This window comes from Phalacrocorax carbo, chromosome 6, assembly GCF_963921805.1.
Source record: "Phalacrocorax carbo chromosome 6, bPhaCar2.1, whole genome shotgun sequence".
NCBI classification, from domain to species: domain Eukaryota; kingdom Metazoa; phylum Chordata; class Aves; order Suliformes; family Phalacrocoracidae; genus Phalacrocorax; species Phalacrocorax carbo.
This window is the reverse complement of record NC_087518.1, coordinates 27,911,512-27,921,437: the sequence shown is the minus strand read 5'-3', so window position 1 is coordinate 27,921,437 and position 9,926 is coordinate 27,911,512. Positions and strand designations below refer to the sequence as shown.

The following is a 9,926-nucleotide window of genomic DNA, read 5'->3' as shown; positions in this document are numbered from 1 at the left end:
TTGAAGGAACGTGAATATGGAATAACTACATCTGCAGGTGCCCTAGATCAAGAGGCATTTGTCCCAAGACAGAAAAACTTCATCATATGAAAATGCTTTCATTTTGAAGAAAACATCAAGTTGGCTTACAAGTAATAGTGGGGCACAAAGCCATTTATGAAAAGGTAGTTTAAGAAGAATGCATTTCAGATAAAAAATTTCCCTCAGTTACTGCTTTTTGTCAAGTTTGATGAATATTGAGTTATAACAGCACATACTTTAATGTTCAAACATTGTGATTACAAGAACAAATCACAGGATCACTCATGGATCACAGCCACTCTTTGTAGAATTCATTCACTTTTTGTAGAATTCATTCATTCTGGAAAGCTCATAAATATTCAACATACTGCATACTGACTGTTCCTCATGACTACAGTATATTGATTTCTATATTTATGCCATAGACCCTTCTCAGTTTAAAGAGAATTTTTTTCCCCAACAGACTGTAAATAATTGATATGATGTGCTTTCTCTTAATGTTTTAGAACTTTCTGAATTTGAATATTTTATCATTGACTTAGTGTAACAATGGGAACAGCATGTCGTGACTATCATAAAAGGTTACTCAAGGGAAAATACTCTTGTCCCAACACTTTCCAGATGTCTCATGACATGTATGATTATATAGGAAAATACTGCTCCCTTTTTTTGTCATTACTCTTACAAAGGCAAATGTTGCTTAAATCTCTTCCCTGACCACCAACAAAGTTTGTGCTTATGAAGAAATTTGCACTGAAAGCCAACCAACTTTTGTGGTGATCAGTGGCATGAAGTGTAGTTAGAGGCCAGTAACTAGCACTGTACTCCAGGGGTCAATACTGGGTCTGATCTTGTTTAGTATCTTCATTAATGATCTGGATGATGGGGAAGATTATGTACTCTCAGCAAGTTTGCAGATGACACAAAACTGGGAGGAGTGGCTAATATGCCAGAGGCTTGTGCTGCTATCCAGAGGGATCGTGACATCTTGGAGAAATGGGCTGACAGTAAACTCACTAAATTCAACAAGGAGAAATGCAAAGTCCTGCACCTGGGGAAGAACAACCCCAGGCACTTATGCTAGGGGCTAGCCAGATGGAACACAGCTTGGCAGAAAAGGACCTGGGGGTCCTGCTGGACACCAGGTTGACCATCAGCCAGCAGCATGCCCTTGCAGCAAAGGCGGCTGATGGTAACCTGGGCTGCACTAGGAGTGACACTGACAGCAAGTTGAAGGAGAGGATCCTTCTGCTCTACTCAGCCCTGGTGACGTCACACCTGTAGTGCGGTGCCCAGTTCTGGGCTTCTCAGTACAAGAGAGACACAGACATACTGAAGAGAATCCAATGAAGGGCCACGAAGGTGATTAAGGGTTTGGAGCATCTCTCCTTTGAGTAAAGACTGAGAGACCTGGGACTGTTCAGCCTGGAAAAGAGAAGGCTCCAGGCGATCTTATCAATGTATGCATACATGTGCCCCATTTCTGAACTACTTTTCTCTAATTCTTCATTTCCTTTCATTATCAAGGTGGCCCCACTGGAAATCTTGAGACACTAGATTTCACTGTTCAGTTTGAACAAGATCCTAAACGTGCTTAGACACTTATGCTCAAATTGCCAAGAACAAAAGGGAATGAATAGTTGTCAATTAGCTATTTTGAGATTCTGAACATAACAGATGCCAGAAGATGATGACCAAAAATATATTTTCTGTAACAGGCTAAAACTGGCAGATGAAACTGCAAAGATAAAACTTGCAGAAAATAATTACCTGGATTTTTCTATCTTCCTGTTGTGGTTTCACCCCAATCGGCAACTAAGTACCACACAGCCACTCGCTCAACTTCTCCACTCCACCTGGGATGAGATGAGGGAGACAGTAGGAAAAAAGAAGTAAAACCCATGGCTTGAAATAAGGACAGTTTAATAGGACAGCAAAGGAAGAGAAAATAATAATAATTATAATGATAAAGGAATACACAAAATAAGTGATGCACAATGCAACCGCTTACCACGCACTGACTAATGCCTATCTCATCCCTGAGCAGTGAACACTGCCCCACCAGCCAAGTCCCCCCAGTTTATATGCTGAACATGATGTCATATCGTATAGAATATCCCTTTGGTCAGTCAGGGTCTGCTGTCCCGGCTATATTCCCTCCCATCTTCTCATGCACCTGGCAGAGCATGGGAAGCTGAAATGCCCTTGACTAGTGTAAGCACTACTTAGCAACAACTAAAATATCAGTGTGTTATCAACATTATTCTCATACTAAATCCAAAACACAGCACTATACCAGCTACTATGAAGAAAATTAACTCCATCCAGCTGAAACCAGGACATTTTCCTTTTGTGATAAGTACATATAATCTTTTCAGAAACTAACCTGGTAGATTACAGGAGGCTTATTATACTTGTGCCAGATGCCCATGATGTTACAGCTCTGTCTGGAGTAGAAAGGGGAAAGGGTTGTCAAGCATTGGAAGAGGCTGCCCACGGAAGTGGTTGAGTCACCATCCCTGGAGGTATTTAAAAGACATGTAGACATGGCACTTAGGGACATGGTTTACTGATGTTAGGTTAATGGTTGGACTAGATTATCCTAAGGGTCTTTTCCAACCTAACTAATTCTATGATTCTATGGCTATTTAGAGGACACCAGCAAAGCTACTTGATTAAAAGTGAATATTCCAGAAGGTAGTTATTAGATCATATCTACAGTTAACTTGGTTTTGTCAATATGTTAAATGTGAAGGTAATAAACATTTCATTTCTGAGGATACAGTTTGAAGCACCTGTTACTCTGATATTTATAATTAACTTAATTAACTTAACTTAATTAACTTAAGGTTAGTCTCTCTCTGTTGTGCCTAATTCAGCAACACTAAAAGATAAGTGATTTCCTTTAATTATTTCACTGGTAGGTGCATCCACTGCTAGATGATGTAATTATCAATCCTCTGTTGCAGAAGTTCAGAATCAGGTCGGAATATAAGAACATCTTTTATTTTTTGAGTATTAAAAAAAAAACAAGGATGGAAAAGCTGCTGCTCTGCAAGTGAACCATATCCAAACAGAATCCATGTGATCCTCTTTGTTTTCAGAGCTCCTTGAAAAATAATAAAAAAAGAAGCCTCCTGTGCTTTAAGTAAAATGTGTTTTAAATTATCCATTTCTTCATTCTCAGCTTACCTGCAAAAACACCATATTAATTCTATATTGATACTAGACAAGGCGGCTCACCTAATGTATTCAAAATAACCTTCCCCAAACTAAATGTTCCATGAATAATGACTAATGACACAGGACCAGGTTCATGATTCCATGTCTAAACAATAATCTTTGTTCAGAAAGCACATGTTTTGGAGACAGTATTTGTTATGTGCAGGAGGGAGAATCCTAACTCCTCTGCCCAGGTCCACATCAACTCAGTTCTCAAAATCTCGGTAGTGTTGCTCGTTCATAATAAGTAGGTTAGTATTAATCTCCAAAGACAGCCAGATTCTCTCACCTGTTCTGGTTTTCCTTTCTACTTCAGGAAGACCAGTGGGTTAGTGCTATGGACTTTCTGTTAGTAGTATTCGTCCAAGGTTATGTGTCTTAACAGCCTAAATAACAACTGATTACATATGTTAGACAACTGCCTTACTATCCAGTTATATTAGCTGGACACTAAACAATTTACATGATACTGGATGTATCCCAACATATTTCTGTGATCAAATTTCTCCTGTTTGCAAAACTTGGCATTTTTATGTATACTTCTTACATTTGAGTTCACATTAGTGAATGCATCTGTTCTCAGTTGCTGCTAAAAGTAGGAATGATGACTTGCAGAAGTTACTTTTCTGTCTATTTTTTAGGACAGTAAGTTTGTGATTAGCTGTGATGTCAATGGATTCCACAGATATTTTGAACAAGTTGCTGCTACCAGGTTTATAACAATATCAGACCAACATGTAAGAGGCAGTAATGAAGGAACAAGAATCCAACATACCAATCTCACTTCCTTTCCCAAAGAATCCAACAGCCAAACAACTTAGAGGATTTGTCATCTCAAAACACTTAAGGTAAAAACCTTGGCAGCATCAAATAGGTAGTTTTAATATGAAATGTACTCCTGAATAAAAGTAATTATCTTCAGAAATGATTGATGATTTTAAAAAAACTCTATAATGAACAGACTACATTTCATAATCAGATTTGCTATGTTTTTTGACTTTTTTCTTCATTTGAACAAAAAGGTTTTTGAGCACAAAGCAAGGAAATGCTTGTCCTCCATTTTGTTCTGAGCTCTCATTTCCTTTTTATACTGTCCTGAAATAGTGTTTTGCTGTAGAGTGATTTTTCTTGCTTATTCATTGTTACTATTCTTCTCCGAACTCCCTCTGATATTGTACTGGTTTCAAATGTAAGGGTATATGCCTGAAAACTCCTACTGCTGTATATTGGTTTATCATCTTGCTTGTAAGAAACAAAGATTCACAGGTAGCTCACAACTCTTGGATTTGGCAGCATGGAAATGTTAATGCTTATATTCCATGAATTGATTAGTTTGTGGGAAAGCAGTTATAGAAAGAAAAAGGGAGAACTGGAAAATGAAAGTGATCATAGGCAGAAAGATGCTTTTGCGAGCAAAGTGTGATGAGTTTCATTTAAAAAAAAAATAGAGTAGAGGTAAAAGTTAAAAAAGCAGTTGAGAAATAAGGCAAAGTTATATAGCTCAAAGGTGTTGCTTGGGAGAAAAAAGTCACTTTGTTTTATAGATTAAATATCAATTTATGTAACTGAACATGGAAATATGCACCAGGGAAATATTCCTGTAGCAAATAAGGTTATATTTATAGAAAATAGTTATAAATGTGTTTACAATAAGGTCTACATTTTTACCTAAAAAAAAAAAATTACAATTCTAAACTCTAAAAAAGTAATTTTGTAGACCTCTAATTCCTGTTATAATATTACTGTTAATTTCTACAGTTCAGATAAAATAGACCATCCAAGTGACTCATGATATTTTTCAGAACATGGTCACAGTGTACTCTAAGATAATGAGAATTGGTTTACAGCCAAGGGAAATGAAAGTGAAGAATCATTTTAAACACAATTCAGAATCACTATCCTGATTGCAGGACAGGGAAAAACCACCCTCTTTGGATTGTGCCAGCATCAATTTAAATTGACACTGTAAAGCTAAGAATCCATCTGGGAAGATAGAAAAGTGTCAGCACTCCCTTTTGAACTGGATGAAAGCATGAAGCGCATTTCACAGAAATGGCTGATCATATCCATTGTAATACTGTTTTACGAAAGGATGAAAATCCCACTTTCATGATAAACTTTTTGATATCTTCTCTGGGTGGAGTGACAGTTATTCTACCTTATCCTTCTACCAAGATGAGAAAGAAAAGTAAAAATGGATTTCCCCCAGCAACGAGTGGATACGGCCATGTATGATTTATACTGAAAATTAATAAATAAGAACAACCTCCATCACAAGAATATTTTGCTTTATGTATGTTGGGTGTATAAGCAAACTCTGTTTATAATGAGCAGGTTGCTGATTAATAGAGGTATTTAATTCTGCTTACAATTTATAATTAACATTTTCTCATTCTCTATTCTGCTTCTTATGCTCGAAGGTACTATCATGGGTATTTAAGTGATGAAGTTAGTTTGTCATAGTCCCTGCAGTCATGAACCATTTTAAAAATTGAACCATGTGGAGAGATGATTGATGTGAAAAGGAAACCATAGTGGTAAACTACTGCACCTTAGACAGCTCCTTCCCATATATCACTCTATACACAAAAGCCCTCCAGATTAGCCTTGTTTAAATATTATTTGCATTTAAATTGCAGGATAGGTTATAGACTGTGTGTTTTATGAACAAGGCTAAATTCTAGAACCAGCAGTTATATACTCTTTTAAACAGTGAAATTCACTGCTGCATTTTGAAGGCACAGTTATAAGCAGACTGCAGAGTCAAGGACATAAGAGGAAAATCTATTTTGATGTTTGTAAGGTTAGGGGCTAAGAGGCAGTGCGGAAATGCACTGACTCTGGGTTCTGAATTGTGAATAAAGGGAAGTATTTCCACATTCTTAGTAGCGCCTTTGTAAACAGATTTTCATTAACGTATTGTATAGCCTTAATGGATTTTCTATACACTGCTTTTTGTTATTTTGCAGTTAAACTTTAAAATGTTCTGTAGAACTGTAGTATGGTAATAGAGTACTACAATGTCACTTCTACCCATAGCTTAAGTAATGAAGACTCTAACTGTATATTGATGCTAAATACCATTGTTAAGAAGCCCAGTTATATTATTTTCTATGCTCAGTTTGAATAAGTGCAGCAGGTCAGTCATTCTTAATAACAAATCAGCTTTAAAGCCTTTCCAAAATATAATTAATTATTTGAAAAGTCCATTGTTGATTTTAATTTTCCTAAAGGTGGTTTACAGTTTTAAAAAAGGACACTTTTCTTCTCCAGGACCTTTCAAAATTCAGCACCTATCTATTTAACAGACTGCCAAAAACCCAAGATGTGCATTTCCATTACAAAAAAATTCTCATGCAAAAGGTTATAAAATGGAAAACATAATTAAAAATTTTCTATATGGGTTAAAATCTGTTGGGCTTCCCTTCGTTGTGCAATAAGGTAACAAAATGCCTGTCGAAATTTGTTAGAGAAGGGTATGACAATGTTCTTAGGAGACTACTAGTATCAAGGACCTCATTTGGTATCAAAGAAGTCTGCCAATTCAGAGTATTACAGATGAGATCCTGGAAAATACTGTCTGACAAAGAATCTGGTCTTAATCCAGAAACTAATGGGAGAATGGAGTATGTGTGGGGAAAAAATTTCCAGTGGCAAAGGTGATTATTGAAAGATTTCATCAAAAGAATGAAGCTGTGTCACAGTTTGCTTGCTGTGACTTTCAGGGCACTGGTAATCAGGAACAGAGCTTGGTAAATCATTCATAATGAATAAAGAGTTCATTTTAGAAATATGAGATCATTTGTCCATGAAGTTAGAGAGTTACTTACTTGAAATGTTCAGCTACAAAATTGTAATAACTCACAAGCAGCTCAATGGAAGTTCTTCTACTATGTGAGACACTTTAATGGTAGAGATTGCATTTACAGTGTGTTTGCATAGGTCATTGAGATACTGCATTTGATTACAGTCTCTAAGACAAACTTTTAAAAAAAGAAATGAAGCACAGCATAAATTACATTTCTCTATGCAATATGCGTAGTAGCTCCAGTGGACTGTGGCATGACTAATAGCAAAACATTTGCAAGTTCTCATATTTTGCCTTGTCATAGAATCATAGAATAATAGAATCATAGAATCATTAAGGTTGGAAAGACCTCTAAGATCATCAACTCCACCTATCAAACCAACACCACCATGGATGGGGATAATCTCTTTAGCAAGACCTGTTGTGACAGGACAAGGGTTAATGGTTTTAAAGTAAAGAGGGGTAGATTTAGACCGGATATAAGGAAAAAGGTTTTTATAATGAGGGTGGTGAAACACTGGAACAGGTTGCCCAAAGAGGTGGTAATGCCCCACCTCTAGAAACGTTCAAGGTGAGGTTGGACGGGGCTGTGAACAACCTGATCTTGTTGAAGATGTCCCATTTCAGGGGGACATCACTCAGGGGGGTAGGACTAGAGGACCTCTAAAAGTCCCTCCCAACCTAAACCACTCTATGACTCTATGATTCTATGCCTCCTAAACGATGTTCTGAAGTGTCATGTCTACACGTCTTTTAAATACCTCCAGGGATGGTGAGTCCACCACCTCTCTGGGCAGCCTCTTCCAATGCTTGACCACTCTTTCAGTGAAGAAATTTTTCCTAATATCCAATCTCAACCTTCCCTGATGCAGCCTGAAGCTGTTTCCTCTCATCCTGTCACTTGTTACTTGGGAGAAGAGACCAACACCCACCTCACTACAACCCCCTTTCAGGTAGTTGTAGAGGGCGATAAGGTCTCCCCTCAGCCTCCTTTTCTCCAGGCTAAACAACCCCAGCTCCCTCAGCTGCTCCTCACAAGACTTGTTTTCTAGACCCTTCCCCAGCTTCGTTGCCCTTCTCTGGACACGCTCCAGAACTTCCATGTCCTTGTACTGAGGGGCCCAAAGCTCAACACAGTACTTGAGGTGCGGCCTCACAAGTGCCAAGTACAGGGGCACAATCACTTCCCTGATCCTGCTGGCCACACTATTCCTGATACAAGCCAGGATGCTGTTGGCCACCGTGGCCACCTGGGCACACTGCTGGCTCATGTTCAGCCAGCTGTCGACCAACACCACAGGTTCTTTTCTGCCAGGCAGCTCTCCAGCCACTCTTCCCCATGCCTGTAGAATTGCATGGGGTTGTTGTGACCCAAGTGCAGGACCCAGCAGTTGGCCTTCTTGAATCTCATACAGTTGACCTTGTCCCATGGATCCAACATGTTCAGATCTCTCTGCAGAGCCTTCCCACCCTTGAGCAGATCAACACTCTGTGCTGGTTGTGGCTGGGAAGGGGTTAATTCTCCTCACCGTGGGAGGTTGGTTACCTTTCCAGCTTCCCGTGCTCTGCCGCATCGGTGGGAGGCTGGGAGGGCCAGGGCCACGGTGGGGGCGGCTGACCCCGACTGGCCAATGGCAGGTTCATTCCATACCATGTGACACCATGACCAGTATATTAAGAGGGGGCAGTTTGAGGGTGCACTCAATCACCTCATCCAGATCATTGATGAAGATATTAAACAAGACTGGCCCCAATAGTGAGCCCTGGGGAACACCACTCGTGACCGGCCACCAACTGGATTTAGCTCCATTCACCACAATTCTCTGGGCTCAGCCATCTAGCCAGCTTTTTTACACAACAAAGAGTACACCTGTCTAAGCATGAGCCTCCAGCTTCTCTAGATGAATAATGTGGGAGACAGTGTCACTTCTCTATCTGTTAGCTTTCACCTTATTTAGGGCTTGAAACTTTTACTATTCCCAGACCAGGTCTAAGTCAGTTAGTAGTCGCTGCCATAATTAAATCTAATTAATTCTGAACACTTTGAAAGTGTGAGGAGCAAGCACTAGGCATAGAACATCAACGGACAGGGTAAGAGATCAGAGCTGGATGGGAGACCTGGTGGGAGACTGTGGGAACCAGGATTACCGTACTTAAAACTGTTCTCCCCAGCTTCTTCCTACAGCAGCTGCCTTCACCCTATATGCCATGCCACTCACGCTGTCTTTTCAGAAGCACAAGCAGAGTATCTCAGCCAGGGTCTGCTCCCCCAGGCAAGCTGCACATGACCAAAGTTGGTATTGACCTAGCAAATATGATTATTTGTGATTTCATGTATATGTGTACAGTAGGTAGAGGAAATATTTTGAGCAACACATGTGAAATATTTGGATAACTGTTGAGACTCTGTTAGTGATTATTAATCCTGGTCGTAATTCCAAAAAGTGTCTGCTCTTTATTTGTATCTCAGAACAGCATCTCAAAATAATAGGTTACACACAAAGTCAAGGACACTGGGTTCACTGATGCATCAGCTGCTTTCCCAAGTGGAATTCTTTACAGATGGTTAATAATCTGTTCTGCAGTAAGAAGTTTACAGCATTTTTTTCTTAAACTAGAAGTGCTAGAATTGTATATAAAACATAACTTCTGGTATTTCATTAAGGTTACTGACCTTGTGTCTAGGGGAATAATAAGATGCCAGAAAGCTGCAGGAAATGCAAATAAAAATGATACATTGTTCTGGGACTGTTGTTTTTAATGCAACTAATATGTTGTATTATAGAAGCATTAATTCTATAATGTTATCATTGGCTTGAGAATAGTAGGCTAAAGCTGAGAGCTACTCACACATATCCTCAGTCACAGGAAGTTT

At 39.0% G+C, this 9,926-nt stretch overlaps 1 long non-coding RNA gene across 1 annotated transcript in view; it reads right to left on the bottom strand.

The window, feature by feature from the left end:
• Positions 1 to 1,797: 1,797 nt before the first annotated feature.
• The window catches only part of LOC135314065 (uncharacterized), a 32,322-nt gene continuing 24,193 nt past the window's right edge, over positions 1,798 to 9,926 (bottom strand). Inside the window, exons 2-3 of the long non-coding RNA XR_010373548.1 lie at positions 2,408 to 2,468; positions 1,798 to 1,877 (exon numbers count right to left, since the gene is read on the bottom strand). This is a non-coding gene — a long non-coding RNA (uncharacterized LOC135314065). The remainder of the gene's footprint in view (positions 1,878 to 2,407; positions 2,469 to 9,926) is intronic.